Here is a 9170-nt window from a genome sequence, read left to right on the forward strand (position 1 = left end):
GTGTGTCCTTCCAGCATATCGGTAAAAACATGCAAGTTACTTGGGCAGAGAGAGAAGGTTTGACCAAATGACGTTTCACCTCAATTAATGCATTTCCCACAGCAAATTATTTCCTTACGAAAATTAATTTTTGATGAAACATATACACCAACTTCAATATACATAAATTTCCTTCCAAGCTCATCAAGTTGTATAATCATAAACACAAAAAATCCTAAGAAATCTACAGTTACTTGATGGCATATGTACAAAACCCCAGCATTATGGAGGAGGCACAAAAGACAGGTCAGCTACCGGGACGTAGGAATCAACTTTTTTTATCAAGTAACTTGTATTTGTTGCTCTTTTTCAGCAGTTATTTAAAACGAGCCTATAGCATTTTAAGGTATAATATACAATATGTTGACAACAATAGAAATAACTATGTAGGCATAGAAAGACTCATAACTACTCTCAGGACTGTTTATTTATTATTATTAATTTATTAATTTTCTATTAACATCTGACTCCTTCACAGGGAATAAGTGAATTTTAGCCGTTCTTGATTAAAACACTAAATAAAATCTCAGAAAACAAGCTGTTACGATCTTTTTATAGTTCCGTTAATGACTTTGCATATTTTTGCATTTTGTCAGTTGTTACAATCTGCACTTTTAGTCCCAAATAAGTTAGTCTTAGTTAATTGGAGGCTTAGTAAATACATACCCCAACTATCTGGCAAAGCTTTCAATAAAATTACATGCAGCCAATATATGCTTTCTAGCCCTCCTCTCTCTGCTCTGCTCCCCAAACAAATCTGTGCCTCAGTTTTCCAGGCAGAGTATCAACAACACAAGTTCCCCTGTGGCTTCCGAGTCCCCGCTCCAGCGGCTCCAGCAAGGGAACATAATCCAGAGAGGCCACTTCGTCCTCACCCCGCGTTAGAGGCTCAGAAGTAACACTGCATGGGCTGTGCTTTGGTCAGGCCATATAGTCTGGGTGAAGAACTGTTTAATCGTGACTTAAAGTTGTTGTCCCCGCAGGAATTAACACACTTCAGCTTCAGGCTCCACTGTTCAAACCACAGGAGTTTAAGGGAGCTTCAGAGAAAATTAGACCTTCATTAGAGACTGCTGAGGCAGACCCTAGAAAGGACTTTTATACTGTCAGCAACAAGTGAAGCTGGAAGGAAGGAGGAAGGGTACTACAGCCTTACATAAAAATACCGACAGTTTATTTTAACATTGTTTTTTACTGATTAAAGTAAAAACATTTGGTACTTATTTGTCTGTACACTTAATCTAATACAAGGTTTTGTTTCATTTGCAGCAGATTTATTCAGCTTAATTAAGTGTGAATTAAAGTAAAATTATATAGATTTCATAGCAAATTGACCTATTATCCTTGCACCAGTTTTCTTGCCAATTCTGCCTGAGGGTTTTCTGATTGCTCTAATGCAAAATATCCTGCTTCATTCTTGCACAGTGTCCTTGTTGGCATCTTCATTTATATTTAACAGTTTTCTTTGTGTTTATGTACAGAAAAGGACAGTAAGTGGAGTGCATTTTTTTTAAACAAATTCTGTTCAATTTTGTAAATATACTTACAGAAGTATCTAAAAATCAATATAAACTCAGTCCTGACATACTTCAGGAAACAACTTTCTAAAATCCCACATTACCAAAACCATTACACGACTGCAGACAGTTTCTCTGGCTTAACCATGGGGAAAAGCAAATCCACATTTCTCTAAGTAGAGCATTTTCATCTCTGCCAAAAGCATCCTATTTGATATGTAAAACATTTTAATCTATAAACTTGTATACTAGGACACCTTCATCTTGCAGTGCTATGAAGTTTAAGATGTAACTGCAGATGGAATGCTTTATTAGATACCGTTTGCCATACATCTTCCAGTGGCTGGTCACAGCATCACGAATATCTTACAGGACTCCTTTAACTGCAAAAATCAAAAGGGTAACATCTTAATAATTGTATACTTTCATTTTGTTATATGTTCTGCTAAAAGATAACTGTATGTCTACATAAATATATAAAGATAATAATATAAAATACCTACAGATCTACACTAATCTCAAAATACTTATCCACAATCTCTTCGTTACAGAGTTCAGCAGCTACTTTTCCATAGATTTTGAGTACAAGACAGATGGCATTTCACAGTAGAAACCAGATGAGATACCACATAGACAAATTTGTAACATATGGTAAATGCAAGTCTCTTCCTGACTGTGGTAGATCATAGCAACATTTTCCCCAAATACTTGTGTTGTTTTGTAGTAGTGCAATATTTCAAAGCTTTATTCAGACGGTGATTATCAGTGTCTTGACTTCAGAAATATTATGTCCTGAAACAAAATTGTTTTATGATAATCTCAAACATTTAGCTTGTTTCGTGGTATTTTTTGTCTGAAATGGGCTAAACTTCCAGACTGAACTGGAATAACAGCACATAATATGGCAGTCCACATTTAAACTGCTTTCTAGCAACAAGTGTCTGCAAAGACACCCGTCAGCATGCAAAATTTGTAATGTGGAGAACTAATGCTTCCAAAAATAAGGATACAAAGATGCTGACTACTCAATACAGTAAATTAACACCTTCTATCTAACAGAGCAGGTTTAAAATAAGGTTACACCAGTCTCACGTAAGACGTTAACTTACTTCAAAAATAGTTTGCACACATGTGACTCATTGTACACAAAGCTGTTTTTTTTGACTTCTACTAATGTGATAATTATGAATGATTCCAGTCCCTGAAAAATTTCTCAAATAATAAAAATCTGACAACCAGGCAAATACATTACATGCCTAGCTACAGGGAACCACGTGTATGTTTTTTTTTCTCTAATTCCTGGCACTGCAAATTTCAAATGCTATTACACTGGTAAGTACATCTTACTGACTGCCAAGATTGGGCCACAAAATAGGTACGGTCACACAAGGTATTTCTCAAATCATCTATTTCCTATAAAGCCTTCAGTGACTCAAAAGAGAACTTGAAAAATGTGGGGGGAACTAAATGTTGATGAATGACAATCTGTCTATGAAGAAAAGAAGCAAATTACTGTCTTTGTAAAACCCATAATTGCCTCTGAGAACGACCTCACTTAACGATAACTTACTGCATTCTGGTGATTCCAGTTCCTGAATGGCCTTAGTTTATCATTAGGAAGGTTTTGCACTTCATAGGAACGTTTTCCTCTAATTTCACACGAATATTAAAATACAGCTCTGCAGAAAGTCTGAGCAGCACTTACAAATGACAGTGGGTACCAAGAAAAACTCTTCACAGCTTAGGTCTCTGGGTAGCTTTCTTTTAATTAATTGTATGTATTTTCATAACAAGTTCTCAAGACTAAAGCAATGGAAGCGTCTGCTTTCCTCTGACCTTCTTAGACCTTTTGACTTTATCCTGTTGAATAGCAAGCTAATTTCCCCACAGTAATGATTGCTGCTGCTATTTCAATTTTTTTTCTATTAGACATTTCACAGTTTTAAGAAACCAGTTAATGGGAACCTTTTTAATTTCACAGGATTATTGTCACCTTCCTTGTATCTCGTTTCTATTCTATCTGCTTAATTCCTCCCAGAAATGCTGTCACAATGTTTATTCACAAAATACACAGAAATAAAAAAAATGCATTTTCACAAGATATTTCAGTCAACATATGCATATGTACTGTAAGGTACATATACAGGTAACAGTTTTCTAGGTTACTCAGATTCTTCAGCCCCACTTATTTCCAGGCAAGCTGTAAGTCCTCAGTATATCCAAAACTCATATAGCCTCTGTTATATGGTTTAGATGAACTCAGGTGCCTAAACCTAACACTGTGAACTTGAAACTTATTTCTATCACTCCAAATTCTGGAAATTCAGATGTAAGGCTCCAATCAACAACATTCCCTGAAAATAAAGTAAAAATAGGCTGATAGTTTGCTTGACTATAGTAAGCACTGTGTTCTGCAAAATACTTCAGAAGGGTCCGTATATCCTGCCAAATTTAAATAAAAGAATTAATTACTAATAAAAAAATCTGACTGCCTAAGCCTTCTGATCATCACCAAGACAGTTCTCTTCAGCTACCTTCAGCAGCAAATTTTAATCAGAAGAGTGTTTGGTTTGTTTTCTTATCTCTAAATAATTTCTACTTCTAGTGCTCCTCATTTTGCCCCCTGGTCGTTGAAATTTTGATTTGGAGATCTAACACATGAAAGATTGATAAGCAGTATTCAGAAACTGCTTTCCCAGAGGAATATAGTACTAATGCCATAGTAAATATTTAATTTCAAGATCTTTATTGCTAATTTTGACTCAGTTCCCCCCTCCTTTGCTATCTATGTCTTCGTACCTTCGTTGTCCATCAACTGTTAAATAAGCATTTTCTGTGCTACCAGCAAATACTTTCAAATGATTACCCAATTAAGGTTAATATCTTCATTTCCTTCTTGTTTGGAGGCAGATCCCTCTTTCTCAAGCAGCCATTACATTTCATTCAGGGGATACATATTTAAAGTAGCAAGAGCAGAAAAGAGAAGCAGGTCCATTACTACAAACAACTCAGCTAGTATCAATTTATCAGTAACTCTGAATATACACAACTTTAAACACTTTCAGCCTTTTCTTTGGGCAAATGCATTTCCAGATGAAGTAAGCTATACCAAATACTAAAATTACGCATGATTCTTCAATACATATAACTCTATTATATAATTATCTAATATTTAGTGTTTCAGTGTTGAATTGAATGTTGTCCTCAAATATTTCCATTTCTCTTCTCTTTACATTTTTATTACTCAAAAGACATACAGCACACAGACCAATTATTTTTTATCAGTCTCTATAGAGTTAACAGAAATAACTGTATTTAGAAATTCTACTTTGTCCTTGTATGACGCATTGTTTGTACCTGATAATTCAGCATCGCTGAATATATTGGTTGAAATTAGCTGAAAGCACTGCTGCCAGCAACTTATCTTGTTTTATTTACTTTTTTTACACCTAAGCATGGAGACTATTGCCTTCAGCATGAGAAATGTCTTCAGAACTGTTGACTTCTCAAGGCTTATTAACTTCTACTCATAGATCACATTTGGTTTGAGCATATTTAAGATTTACGTAACAATGCATTAATAATTGCAGTCTTAAACATTAGTATGGTCAGAATTACAAAAATAGCCATAAAAATACTGCCATGTAAGACATCTTACTTTCTCTGACCTTGTTGACATAACCCCAACCCTGGGATTACAAAACAACGTCAGTCTGTATCATATGATCATCAGTTTCAAAAAATACAAAAAGAATATACTCGAAATTTGTATTTTTATATGTTTGTGAAAGATACAAAAATTGAATTTGATATATAAATGAAAAATATGAAAATTAAAAATAAATTACAATGAAAAATGGTATGGCTTCTAAGAACTTATTTTTGCCAAGCAAAACTGGATTATGTGTAGAATAAATTTTTAGTGTCAAAAATGTAAGCAAATATTGATTAAAAAATGGGACTTTATATTTCACAGATAGGCTTCATGTAAGAAAATACCACATAGCTATTGACACTTTTACACTGTGGCATTAAGTGAATGTTTTTTTTCATACCTAGATATTCCTGTGATCGGGTTGTATATTTTTTCTCCAACTTTCAGCAGAGGTTCTGTTTAATGAAAGAAAGAAAACATAAAACTGCTTTGAAAGGACACTATATTGGGTGTGACGTGTAAGCTTGGAATCTAATGAAAAGCTTGGGATCATTTTTATTTTAGATTCCTTACAGGCACTGTTTGGAAAATTAGTTCTTCCGGTATCATAGAGAGGACAATACATAAAATCTACAAAAGTAAGTGATAATAACAGAAATAGCAGGTCGGAAGAAAATCATAGAATCATAGAATCATTAAGGTTGGAAAACACCTCTGAGATCATCGAGTCCAACTGTCAACCCAACACCACCATGCCCACTAAACCATGTCCCTGAGCGCCTCATCTACACGTCTTTTAAATACTTCCAGGGATGGGGACTCAACCACTTCCCTGGGCAGCCTCTTCCAATGTTTAACCAGATGGTTAAACCAAATGGTAGGTCAGAATTGCAAATTTGCAAGGCTCTTAGTAATGCGAGAGAGGGAGAAAAGAATAATGAAGAATATCAGTGGCAGCATATTTGAGAGGCTTCCAACTCAAACCTTTCAGGAAGTCTGGATGGCTTGTGTCTATGAGCACGAGCTGCTGAATTGTGGAGAAGCGTCTCTCTTGGCAAGTGTTAACCTGATCTCTTTGTCACGCAGTGGAGTACAGAGGAGAGAAAGCCTGAGACGGGGAATCACTGCAGCTCATTGCATGCCTCGCTATGGCAAGGTCCACTGTCACCCCTGTAAGTTTAGGAGCTTGTGGGAACTGGTGATCTTAGTCATCCACTCAAAGGAGCGCATCGCCATTCACTTGTGCCTCTGACCCTGTATGTTCTACTTCAGCTGCATGATCTTACTCTTAATGACTTATTAGCATGCAGTTCAGCTACTAGGTATTCTATATGAGCAACTACATTAAAATCCAACTTTAACAGGATTTAAGATAGTAAGATATAAACATATATAAATGGAAATATTTTCATCACAGTAAGAAAAATATAGTGACTAGAAGTCCAGCATGCAGCATATTTTCACAGAAAACAAATTATATCGAGAAGTTGCTGTCTTTTTTGGTTTTTTTTTTTCAGGATTGCATTGGCTGAAATTCATACATTGCGTGGAAAAAACAGGGCATGCAGCAGATGCATTAAATTGGCTCACTGAGAGATTTCAAAACATAGTTGTGATTATAGTCTAATGGGACTCCCAAGAACTCTTGGTGAAAGATTATTTAACATTTTTATTGATTAATCAGACCATGATATTCATGTAAAGCTTGCCATTAACAAACAGATGACTTTAATAAAGGATGGCATTACTTTCCTGTTATAAATCAATTTGATTTGCCTTGCAGACAAACAAAATAATTTCATTGTAGCTAACTGCACCATAATACATCTAGAAAAAAAAGAATACGAGCTATATGCTCATGTTAAAAAAATGCCTTGGAAAGCAGTAATCACAGGATCGCGATCACAACATACAGAAAACTGTCTGAATAGGAGACCTTGGTGAAATGGTATGGCAAAAGGGATTAGCATCACCTTTCAGGGGTCTGTAAAGGGGAATATAAAGTAGAAGGTAGGAAGTTGCTTCACCTCTGTACATCTACTACTGTAACACTAATTTGGTGTAATTTGCTTCCTAATGTGGTGTATCTGCTTACAACATCACAGTGCTGGAAAGCGTTCAAAGGAGTCTCACAGAAAGTGATCTAGATGCTGAGAAGTTAGCATTATAATAGGTGTCTTATGGGGCTTGGGATATCCAGTTTGTTGAAGAGAAGTTTCACAGCTGATTTCATTAGTGTGTCCTGGTACCTGCAAATGGAAAAGATATCCAAGAGTAGGTGCTAGTCAATCTCCGTGAAAAGATGTAGTACGATCCAGTGACTGGAGTTTTAATTTAGACAAATTGAAAAGAGATGCAATTTTTTAGTTGCAAACAAGTCACGCTGCTGGCTGATCTCATCACAAGTCATCAAATCATATATATGCTGAAGCCTTGAAATCTGTGAATGTATCAGTTCCTCCATTCTTCTCTTTCCTTTGTGGGACATGATAAGAAAAATTTCCTGAATTGCTCTCAATATACCCGTAAGACATGCTGGAACGGTTTAGCCTCACTGAATTGTTGGGGTTTCACAAAGAAATGCCAGTATGACAGACAGGTCACAGTACATGTTCTAGTCTTACACGTCATAAAAGCATTACGCAATATATGGAATTTAAAGAACAGAAAATTAAAAACTACAATTATGTACAGCAGTCACTAACTTACTGCCTAAATTAGGGCACTTAGGATAGGTCTCCTCTAATCTTACATAGCTGTGGCCACAGGCTCCCTTTCCAGTCAACGGAGGGAACTGAGGGAGCAGTTCACCTGGGCTACTTGACAGCCATCTGAAGGTGAACCATACCATATGAATGTTTGCAATATAGGTATTAGGTGAGGTGAATCCCAGCCATGCACCTCATGTCTCCCATGATGAAACCTGGGAAGTACAATAAGGAGCATTTCTGACATAATTACTTTGGTATTAGGCAGGTAACAAATTTCTCTTAGAGTTAATTAGAGGGAGGGCTCTCTAATTCAAGGCCTTTTGGCACACACAAGCCCTGGCATCAGACGGACTCCGAGACTAGCAGCTGGGGTCAGCATTAACAAAATGAAAGCATAAATTTCAGAATAAAAACCATGCGTAAAATTTAACTGTTCTTTTGAGGTGTAGCTGCAAAATGCGCTAATCCAAAACATTATTTATTTAGACACAGGCAACACCAATTGACCCTAGAGTGAAGATGTAGCCTTGGGAAGCATGGGACAGGGATAGAGGCCTCAGTTGTGCAAAGCAGTTTTCAGGAACCCGAAGTTAATAATACCCACGTGTTACTAGGCCATAGTTGAGTGGCAGGAGTGCTGGGGGGGCACTGAGAGCAGCCACCCCAGCCAACAAGATGTGCCTCCCAATATGAAAAGAGAAAGAGATTTTAAGGCAGGGGGCATCTTTTATCAGTCTAACTTAAAAAACCCCAAATGGAACATCTTCAAATCTTAAGACTATCGTGTCTACAATTATGCTAAAACCTATCATATTCTGTTTTATATAAAGTGTGGGAGCTGCCAGACCACGTGCCACAGTGATGGGCTGAGACCTGGTCACACCTTGGTCAAAAAAAATGGGTACTACCCACAGGAACGGCAGCTGCCGTCAGCGATTGCCTGAGGAAAGCCCGTGGATGGTCACACAGAGTTTTGTCTCCCATGGAAGATGAGGTGAGGAAGAAAGGCCGCCGGGTAGGGAGCGAGGCAGGGATGAATGCACCTGGGGGCCGGGAAGATCAGCCTTGCCCGGATCTTTGCTCAGGAACCCAGACGAAAACCTCTCACAACCAGGCAGGCAAATCCTTTCCGCCACCTCTCCCTCGCTTCTCCCCCGACTCGGGCGGCCAATGTCCCCGAAGCCAAAGCCCGCGGGAGGGGCTCCCGGCCAGCCTCCACCCCCGCGCTTGCCCGCGCCCGTCCGGTCC

This window comes from Aptenodytes forsteri, unplaced genomic scaffold (assembly GCF_000699145.1).
Source record: "Aptenodytes forsteri isolate BGI_AS27 unplaced genomic scaffold, ASM69914v1 Scaffold115, whole genome shotgun sequence".
Lineage (NCBI taxonomy): Eukaryota > Metazoa > Chordata > Aves > Sphenisciformes > Spheniscidae > Aptenodytes > Aptenodytes forsteri.